The sequence below is a fragment of the Manis javanica genome, chromosome Y, assembly GCF_040802235.1.
Source record: "Manis javanica isolate MJ-LG chromosome Y, MJ_LKY, whole genome shotgun sequence".
Taxonomy (NCBI): Eukaryota; Metazoa; Chordata; class Mammalia; order Pholidota; family Manidae; genus Manis; species Manis javanica.
The window spans coordinates 2,271,790-2,283,370 of NC_133175.1; positions in this window are offsets into that span (position 1 = coordinate 2,271,790).

Consider the following 11,581-nt stretch of genomic DNA (forward strand, 5'->3'; position numbering starts at 1 on the left):
TTTCTTTCTCAGTTCCCCTAGTCAGAATTTACACAAAATGTTTGCTAGGCCTCGCCTGCCTTTGGGAAGTTTTCCCTACGCCAGACTATTAAAACACCCGTAGTACGCATGGTGTGGGGGATCACCGGGAGAACAGAGTAGGACAGAGAAGGCGGCCCACAGTGGATCCGTGGCGTCTTGCTGCGCTGCTGCCCAGTGACTGCACTGGGGTATGGGTGGGGACTTGATAATATGAGTAAATGTAGTAACCAAGTTGCTTTTCAGGTGAATGTGAAACCTAAGTAAGAGTGTCCATCAGTAATACCTTAATAAAAAAATTACAAAAAAAACACCCAAATAACGTTTGGTTCATGTGACGGCAGGTGTCGTCGGGTGCGTGGCCAGTTTGTGCAGAAGCCAACAGTGGCTTGAGTGGAATACTTTGGGAAGGGGAAAGAAAAGACGTGGGTAGAGTGTTCAGAGGATGTTCAGGTGGAGGACATCAGAGGGGATATTCCAGCTGGCTGTGGGAAGCTGCCCGTCTGAATGGTTTAGGCTGCTGGGGTCTTGGGCAGGAACCCAAGGCCTCTCCGCTTTCCCAGTGGCCGAGATGTAACGCATGTTCTGGGGGCCACCCGTTACTAGGTGAGGGAACAATGAAACTACTCCAAGGTTAATGACGATTAGGTAAAGCACCATCCCACCTGGTCTGCTCCTTCCTCTTGGCAGGAGGCATTTCGTTTTTCTCCAGTGGTGTAGGCCCTGTAGCTTGTACTGCTGCACTGCTGTCCAAAGCCACTGGGCCCTGGAGGTTGTGGATGATACTCTTGGGGCCCAAGATACTTAGTGCTGTTTGGGTGGGCATAATACACCTGCTGAAAGAACTGTGCTTGTCCACCTAGGCTTGGAATGGAAGGAAATGAGCTACTGTTATCAGAAGAATCACTTCTCTCTTCTGTTCCTTATTCCAGATTTAGCACCATAGGCCCCTCAAAAGAAAGAAAACATTCAACTGAGCAGCAGCATCTGTGTAAGAAATGCACTAACATTCCTCTTAGGGAAACTATTAAATATGCAAGGTTTTGCACCATTCTCCATGGGTGTCCTGCTGCTGGGATTCATTCTCAAAAAATTTATCACATAGAAGATGTTTCTGCTTTTTCAGTTTTAAAACACTCAAATGTGACTGGATCAAGTTTCTTTACTGCTTTGTCAACATCTAGCTGGTAAGCTAGCTTACATAACCGTTTTTACAGCAAGTAAAAAAACTATGACACTTACCATTGTGAACTTAAATGCACAAATAGGAATTAACAGTATGACATAAACTAAATTCCCTAATGCATTTCCTCCCCAATATGATCTAACAACACAAAATAAAAGGAAAATACATAAAAATATTTAGTATGCAAATGACCACATATACAAATACAGTGTTCATAATCGCTTATGTAAACAGAGCTAATGTTTTCCAAAATGGTGGAAATACCTATTTACAATTATATGGCATTTCTATTTCTAAAAATATCCTATTATGTTGAGACTAGTCAAAATACTTTGTATTTACATGAAAAGCAGCGTCTGACAGAAAGAGCTTTTGCATTTTCACCCCTGTGAAAGATTGTAAAGAACTAAAATGTTCACTGCATTTCAGGACATAGAACATGCCTGACCCTTTGCTAACCGTGGCCAGTGGCACTTGTACGTCACCCTGAAAACCAGATTACACAAATTTGCAAAATGCTTTCCTGAGAAACTAATCTTGCTAATATTAAGGACCTTTTAGAACTCTGAGATTTTGTGAGTTCATGCTATGGAGCACTAGGGAGGTGTATTCGCATCATTTCCTTTGAATTTAGAGTAGCACAAAATGCGAGTCTGAGACTTAGAAGATGATACAGGGGTTCTTGTTCACGAAGCCAAAGAATGAGCTTCACAAACACTCAAGGAAGTAGAGCAAGGTACAGGCTTTTATTTAGAGATAAAGTGAAAGGACAGAGCTCTTGGCTCACACCAGGAGGGGACAAGAGAGTCCATAGTCATGCATTGTCTAGGGGGTTTTATAGGCAGTTGATGATTTATGGAGAACATGAAAAAAACTTAGGGGTGTGGACTTGCATCACCTGCCCTGTCCTAAAGGTGGGCTGGTTCATAGTCTGATTGCTAGGGCTGACAGCAGAGTCATGGGTTATGCTGATACCCTTGCAGAACACTCAAACTTTCCAGGCCAAGTTGCTCCTGGCCATTTGACCTTTAACTGATCTCACTGAAGATGTCTGTATCTTTACTCTAGAGAATTAGTGTGACCTTGACTTTGCAAAGTGCTTAGCACAGACTTTCAGTAGGAACATCTTTGCCCATTGTTACATGGCTCTGACTGTAAATATTCTACCCTGCTTTTCCCGGAGGCCCTCACCCTACTCTGACCACACCCACCGTTCCTGTCTCAAAGCTACGTTTCTGACAGCTCTTATGTATGTACGTATGTATGTGGAAATTAGCCCTAACAACAGACATAAATGTGGGTGAAATTGCAGTATTCCCAGAATCTCTTGCCTGGCCTTTGTACATCTCAGTATCAGTGGTGTTTCCAAGGGTGGAGAAAAGTAGTCCATTTCCATATCAATAGCTGATTACAAGGTGGCGCGAGCAAGGTTATATACCTGGATTGGGAGGTTTGGTGGAGTCCCTTTTTGCACCTATGTCCCCAGAGACATGGGTGAGCCGAAGTGGATGATTGCTTATAAGTGTTAGGAAAATAGATATGAGTGGAGTGGAAGGAGGAAAAAGGCCAGGAAAGCCCACTAAAAAAGACCCACCCAGAGTTAATGAGTTGCTCACTTAAAGCTTAGCAAGCCAGGAGTAACTTGGCCTGGAATGTTTAAATGTTACCGAGATAAAGTAAAGTATGTCAAGCATAGCTCATGTCTTGATTCTGTTAAACATGCAGGCACAGATATTTTTAACCTACCTATATGCTGTTTTTTCTCCTTTAACCCTAATCAAGTAATTTGAAACCTTGGCAACAAATTTAGCATGCAGGCCCGGCTGTAAACACCATAGTGAAATGCAGGAAGGATTCCTTCTTAAAGATAAGATTGCATTTTAACATTCAGAAAGATAAGGAGTAAGATTCTTAATGTACTCTGCAGCAAACAGACAATAACTTAGCCCACCTTGCAGGGCTGGGCTGGGAGTTTTAATTGATATGTTCTCAAACCAAGGAGCTGCTCTCCTGGGAGGGGACCAGAGCAGTAAATTTCTTGTTTTAATTTTATTTATTTATTTATTTTTTATTAAGGTATCATTCATATACATTCTTATGAAGCTTTCACATGAAACATGTGGTTATCACGTTCACTCTTACTGAGTCGAACCCCATATCCAATTGCAGTCACTGTCCATCATTGTAGTAAGATGCCACAGAGTCCCTATTTGTCTTCTCTGAGCTACACTGTCTTCCCTGTGACTCCACACAGACACCATGTGCACCAATCATGATACAACAGAATCCGCTTCTCTCTCCTTCCCCATTCACCCTTTCACACCCCTACCCTTTGGTAACCACTAGTCCCTTCTTGGAGTCTACAAGTATCCAGCTGTTTTGTTCCTTCAGTTTGCTTCATTGCTATACTACACAAATGAGGGAAATCATTTGGCACTTGTCTTTCTCTGCCTGACTTATTTCACTGAGCATTATACCCTCTAGCTAAATCCATGCTGTTGGAAATGGTAGGATTTGTTTGTTTCTTACACCTGAATAACATTCCATTGTGTATATGTACCACCTCTTCTTTATCCATTCATCTACTGATGGACACTTAAGTTGCTTCCATATCTTGACTATTGTAAATAGTGCTCCAATAAACATAGGGGTGCATATATCTTTTGGAATCTGAGATCCTATATTCCTAGAGTAAATTTCTAGGAGTGGAATTCCTGGGTCCGATGGTATTTCTATTTTATGATTTTTGAGGAACCTCTGTATTGCTTTCTACAATGGTTGAACTAGTTTACCTTCCTACCAGCAGTGTAGGAGATTTCCCTTCTCGACAACCTCATCAGCATTTGTTGTTCCAAGTCTCCCCACCCCCCCTTTTGAAGATTCGCCTCTCCTATAAGAAAAGTGCATGATTTGATTAGCAGGTGAATGAAAAGGCCCAAATTGAGCCATAAAGGAGTGTGCAGCATTGCCACCCACCTGCAGACACACAGTGAGATAAATGCAGCACCTGATAGGGAGGGAAGGACCATGTTTAGCACCATAGGCCCCTCAAATGAAAGAAAACATTCAACTGAGCAGCAGCATCTGTGTGAGAAATGCACTAACATTCCTCTTAGGGAAACTATTAAATATTCTCCATGGGTGTCCTGCTGCTGGGATTCATATTACATATTCATATTACATTCTCAAAAAATTTATCACATAGAAGATGTTTCTGCTTTTTCAGTTTTAAAACACTCAAATGTGACTGGATCAAGTTTCTTTACTGCTTTGTCAACATCTAGCTGGTAAGCTAGCTTACATAACCGTTTTTACAGCAAGTAAAAAACTATGACACTTACCATTGTGAACTTTAATGCACAAATAGGAATTAACAGTATGGCATAAACTAAATTCCCTAATGCATTTCCTCCCCAAAATTTTGCCTTTCCTTGGCAATAGAGATAGTTTGCAGAGCTGGCAATCGTGATGGCTTGAAGAACTTCCCTTCTGGTTGGTTGGTTGGTTTTATGGCCTTCCTCTCTTGGGAGAACAGCGGCCTCTAGTGGCTTGTGCTGGGCAGCTGCATGCAGATGGGTCTTCTTATTCTTTCCCGGCTGCTATGGAGTTTATCTCCATTGTTGCATTGGGCATGAGCTGCCTCTGGCTGCTGCTCCGATATGGTGGAACCGTGTTGTAGGGTGAATGGCCTGGAGGTTATTTATCTTCGTGATGGGCCTCCATGCTCCCTGCTGCCCAGACTATTAGAGTGCCCAGAGTTCTCCAGATTCCCTGCTGCTGGACCATATTCCAGGATGCTTCCTTCCAGCTGTGGGGTCCCTGTCACTTTAAGACTTCCAAAAAGCATTCATTTCTCATTTCTCTTTGCTCCCAGGGCCCAGGCCATGGGTTTCTGCTCACATGTCTTGCTGTCCTGTTTCCCTATGATCCAGGATCCTACACATGCACTGTGTCTGTGCTCTGGTGTGGATGGCTATGGCTGGGTGTTTAGCAGTCCTGGGCTCCCTCTAACTCCCCACTCCAACTCCTCTCCACCCGCCTGGAGCTGGGGTGTGGGGCACTCAGGTCCTGCTGGGCTATGGCTTGTTTCTTACCCCCTTGTCAAGGCGCTGGGTTCTAGCAGGTGTGGATGTGGTCTGGATGTTGTCCTGTGTCTTCCGGTCTTTCTTTTACGAATAGTTGTCTTTGCTGTATTTTCAAAAATATATGTGGTTTTGGGAGGAGATTTCTGCTGCTTTACTCACACCATCATCTTGGCTGTACTTCTTTTATTATTATTCTTAACATTATATCCTCTTCTTCAACTCTCTTAAAATCTTTGATCTTTAAAATACTTTAAAAATTATAGAGTACCCCTCCTATTCAACATAGTACTGGAAATTATATCCAGAGCAATTATGCAAGAAAAATGAATAAAACTCATACAAATTTGGAAGAAAGAAAGAATATTAATTTGTCCACAGATATAAAAGTATTATATGCAGGAAACTCTAGAGATACCATAAAAACTGGTAGAATTAAGACACATTCAGCAAAGATGAAGAATACAAAATAAATATGCATAATCTATACACTAACAATGAATGATTGAAAAAGGAAATCAAGAAAAAAATTCCATTAACAAAAGAATCAAAAATAATAAAATACTTAGGTGTAAACTTAACCAATGAGATGAAGGATTTATACATTGAAAACTGCAGAATGTTGACAGAAATCAAACAAAACAGAAATAAATGGAAAGATATGCCTGTCTGTGTATTGGAAGAGTTCCCTTCAATGTCAGAATGACTCAAAGCAATCTATGATCCAAAGTAATCCCCATCAAAATCCTGAAGATATTTTTTGTAGAAACAAATATTTCATCCTTAAATTCATATGGAATCTCAATAGACCCTAGGGAGACAGAACAACTTTTAGAGGTCTCACTTTCTGATTTGCTGGTTGACACTGTGGGCAAACAAGAGTGGAGGCCAGTGTTGGAAGCTCGGCCAGGAGTGTAGAGTTGAACCACTGGAGGGGCCAGCTCCAGGTGAGCCCACTGGTGCAGACCAATAACCCAAGACAGGGCTGGAATCATGCTCACAAGGGTTTCCATGGGCCTTGTCTCTTTTCATGTACTTCTGTGGCTACAAGGTGCCCCCACAGGTGTGTATACATACAACAGTGTAGATGGGTGATGGGAGTGAAGTTGGAGGCACGCAGATGGACATGTGGGGAATTAGTTGAGCATAAGTTCTATTGTGCAGGCCAGTGATGGGAGACAGGCCCTAACCCAAGCTCACAGCAGCTGTGGGAGACTTGGCAAGCAGTGTACACATCCTTAGATGAATGATCTTGCCACGGGTATGGACATGGATGGGCATCAGGTGGTGGCATGAAAGTGTACAGCAGGAAGGGCCGGCCCTGAGAGCATGCATCGTGGGGGAGTTAGCTGTGAGGTCCTAGGCTATTATCTTGCACTTGCTCAGCTGCAGGGAACTGGGCAGGCTCCAGTAAGGGTATTTGGGCTTCAGTGGGGGGTGGGAATGGAGGGTGTGTGCAGGAACTTGGGCAGCTGGCTTCAGCAAACACAAATATCCATGGGAAAAAAAACAGATGAAATCTGCAGGGCATCCACAGCAGCTGTGCTGGCCAGTGGTCTCAATGGTGAAAGTTTCTGGGGTTGTCCACATAATATGTGACTGGGAACTGGTCACCTCCAATGGGGGCTTTCACTGAAAGCTCCTGTTTTTTCCCCTTGTTTCTAGCCATCTCTCTATGTCTCTGGTTTGCCAGTGTCTGGGTGAGGTGAAATAAAAGTTTGTCCTTTGTGGAGTGCCCCCAAAAACTGGAGAAGTGGACACTCTCCCTGCTCTCCCTATTCCAGTGAAGGTAACACTTTGTGGCTTGAGAATTCCCTTTCAGTGCAAGGTTACGCTGGTGTAAGAGAGGCAAAATAACCCTGTTCTTCCTTCCCTTTTAGTATAGTTATTTTCAAGGCTTTTTGTTCCACTGTATTATTTAAGTTTCATTAGTGGGCTTAATAGTTCTTTCAGACTTATTTTTGTTCATGGATAGCTGTCTAAGTGTTGATTTTTGGAGGAGAAGGATAGAGGCTGGGGGTCTCCTACACTGCCATCTTGGTGACATCACTTTGTTTCTTAATGAAATTTTAGTTAGCTTTTTCTAAACTTTTGGGATTTTGGTTGTCTCTTAAGATTTTATAGTGAATATTTTGCAAACTGTTGTATTTTTGTCTTTTTCTTAGAATATTTTTGAGAAATAGAAGACAGATGTTAAACAGATGATAAAATGAGTTCCTTAATTTGAAATGCAGAAAAAATCCTCCATAATGGTGAAGACAACAGAGCTTTAGACACTGTGTAATCATGCTTCAATTTTGCAACTTATTTCCAGAGATAAGTTATACTGTAAGAGTACAAATTATACTTTGATACTTACCAAATAGGCTTTGTGCAACACAATGTTTTAATCATATAGCTGTCATCAACTTTGATGCCATCAAGTCCAATCATTTACTGATAGAACTACTTTAAACCACAAGGGGTTCAACACAAGCTTTTTCACTGTATGTTTTCATGAGGCCTACTAAAGGGAGTCCAGTGATAACTATAATTATAAACTATAAATGTGTTGCAAACTTAATAGCTTATTTCATGTGTGTTGTTCCCTCAAAGTCAGTGTCTATTCAAACTTATGGATAATTATACTATACAGAAGATTTTAGAAACACAAAGTTATGAATCCTGGCCTAAAGTGATGAAAAGGTATACCTCCCATTAATGAAATTACACATTATTCCTTTTAGTTACCCCATGTTCTTTCTCTGGCCTTGCAACAGACAGGAAGTCTATTTGGTTTAATATACTGCATTCCCTTCAGTCTAAAATTTTGATAGTGTTTCAACATAGATACTGTTTCAAACATTGATCTCCATAGCTCATTGTGATGGTCCAATGTTATCTATTGACAAAAATCAAAATCTGCTGCACATTTCATGTAACCTCTAATGAGTCTATGGTGGTTTTGATAGCATTAGTTGTCACATCTATGATAACAAATAACATGAATGACATGTATAAAATAGGATTCATTAGATTGAGACAAGGGAGAAAATACAAAGCCACCTCTTACAAGGAAAAGAGTACTCTGGGAAAAATATTTTTCTTTAGGCCAGATTAATCTTTTATTTGTTATAAAATAAAATTGAAATAAATGTCTATATGCTGTTATTTTTATTTACACTGAAAATTTCATAAGGTAAATAATGAACAACATGATTTGAAGGTACACTCCACAGTACTGAAGATATCAAACAATATATAGTCTACATTTTCATGGACCTGATACTAGCTATTTCCTATGAAATAGCAAATCTTTCAAACAAGAGCAAAGGTACTTGCTGGAATAATTTAAGAATTTCACCATATATTGCTTATAGTAATTGAATTGTTTCCTCAGTGTCCATTTTACATACAATATTCCTGACCCTGTAAGAGGGAAAATCAGAACTTAATTATTATTGTGGAGTGAGCTCTTTCTTGGAATAATCCTGTGAAATCCACTATGAGATGCAATTAATCACAAGTTGATGTTTGTGTGCTTTGATGAACTGAATTTATTGAACCTTAACACATTTTTACCTTCATAAATGGAACACTGGAAGTATATACTCCTGGAGAATCAAGACTGGACCCTAGAAATTTAATAGGATTTTGTATCAAGGTTGCCATGGAGTTTGGTTAAGCACTCAGAGTCTCTGCTTCTGTGTCTTAAATGGCCTTTGGAAAAACGTTCTCCTTCTGTCTTAAACCATCTGAATAGAATTTTACTTGGGAGAGTCAAGGGTTTGATTTAGTCATTCTGACCTTAAAAGGTAAATTATGCTTCTCTCAAGCTTTGCTACTTCCTTATAGCTGTCCTTCCTTTGCTTCATTCCTTTCAACATCATATAAAAGCTGTAATACTGGGGAACTCCTCTTGAGGAAGCCAGCCACCAGCTAACACTGATACAGGGTGACTGTGGATAAAATGAGAGTTCCTGTGGCCAGGATTCACACCTGGCCATGGATGACTAGCTCACTGCACACGTGTGGGCAATACATTTCTATTGACTATACGTAAAGAGCTCTGCCCAGAGCTCTGGGTGACATGGTAGCAGGGCTACAAGTCTGCAGAAGAGCAGAGCAGAGGCTGCAGTAGTGGCCGCGCTGAGGACAGAGGCCCAGAGGATGGCTGTGCAGGAAGACAGGCCCAGAGGATGGTAGTGTGGGCAGAGCGACCGACAGGCAGAGACTGGATTGCTTTCATGGAGGTGCACTCTGGGTGAATGGGATTTTTGTGATTGACCAGTGTGGATAAAATGAGAGTTCCTGTGGCCAGGATTCTCATCTGATCCTGGCTGACTAGCCCACTGCACACCTGTGTTCAATGCATGGCTGTTGGCTCTATATAAAGAGCTGCACCCAAGGCTCTGGGTATGATATGGTGGCAGTGCTGCAAGGCTTCAGGAGAGCAGAGCAGAGGCTGGAGTGGTGGCAGTGATGAGGACAGAGACCCAGAGGATGGCTGTGCAGGATGGTTGTGCAGAGAGGCCTGGAGGACAGCTGTGCAGAGTGGTTGTGCAGGCAGAGGGGCCCAGAGGACAGCTGTAAGGACAGAGGGGCCCAGAGGCAGAGACCGGCTTGCTGCCTGCAGACTCACTCTGAGTCAACAGGATTTTAGTGACTGACCTGCCACCTGGGAATAAAGTTGGGTATAACCCTTTCACCCCAAGAACATTTTGTTGTTATTTTCTTTGGTTGCATTGAATTCACAGAGAACTTTCCTGGGGCTGAAATCCATTGGCAAGACAACCTGCCACCATGGAAATAAAGATGGGTACTACCCTTTTACCCCAAGAATGTTTGCTGTCATTTTATTTGTTCACATTGAATCCATAGCAAACTTGCCCAAGGATGAAACCCATTGGCAAGACAGTGACTGAGAGACCCAGAAAACAGTAAGATTAAGCACATCAGCCATACCATTTTAATATTTCTTAAACACACATTTATCTTCATCAACAAAAAAGATTCTATGGAGCTTTTCATCTGTTTGAGCAGGTATTTTAAATTTCCTTAATTTTTAATTTTAAATTCTAATATTGAACATATAGTTTCAAACTGCAGAGCACGAATGGTACAGATTAGAAGAGAATCTTTTTGTCCTGTAGCAAACAGAAAACAAGTTCATGATAATTATTATGTTATTATGTGATAATAACAAAAGTGGGATAAGTTAAGTGCATAAGATTGTATAAGGCAAGGTTCAAGGTAGCTCAGAAGAGGACATATCATAGTCAGCTAAGATGTAAATCAGGGTCACATGACTTCTGTTTCCCCTTATGAGCTATAGATGAAGTCTTGACCCAGGGTCTTGAGGGGTTCCACCAGAGCTGAGACCCCGCCAGAGGAACCCCATGCTTACCACAAGCACACAGACTCCAGACTCGTTGGATCCAGAAGACTGATGATTGAGCTTTGTCAAATATCTATTGGTCAACTAGTTAGATGTTCGAGAGCTGATCACATGTCCTGAGATCTTTACTCATAATTTTCACTTTAAAAACATCTGCTTGTAAGCCAATAGGGAGTCTGAGAGTCTGAGATTTACATCAGCAGCTCTCTGTTCTCCATACCGGACGTCTTGTAACAAATGCCTGCTTTCTCTCACTACACCCTGGTGTCAGTGTTTGGCTTGCCGCTCATGGGGCAAGTGGATCCAGGTTTGGTTGGTTCCATAACAGCCTTTGCAGGATGTACAGGGTTTCTCTAACTAGAGGAATGAACAGCATAAGAAAATTAACTAAGGCAAAATTTGCGAGGTGTATTTGGGGTAGAGTGAGCAAGTCATTTAACTTGAAAGAAGAGTGCCTGGAGTGGAAGGGGTGCTGGGGGTTAGGGATTGGATGAAATGTACAAAAATACATTGGCTCATGTAGAAGCGTTAAATGTTGAACTGAGAAGATTATGATAATTTAGAAAATGATAGAGAGCAATTAAGTGCTTAGAGCAGGAGAATTTGAGAGAAGTGGGAGGTCAGTGATTCCCAGTACTGACTGCACTTTAGAATCTCCTGGGGGAATGTTTAAGAAATTATTGATACCAGGACCCCACTCTAAGATGTGATTTAACTGAGCTAGTATTAGGTCAGGTGTTTGCTGTATTTTAATATGTCACAGATGATTATAATATGCAGCCAGTATTAATAATCATAAATAGAAGGGATAAAGAATTCTCAAACTGGCCCTGCATAATTTGAACCAAATCTGTCTTAATTTCCTAGACTTTTCTTTCCATGACACTTATCTGAAAAATCTAAAATTCGATTAATGCT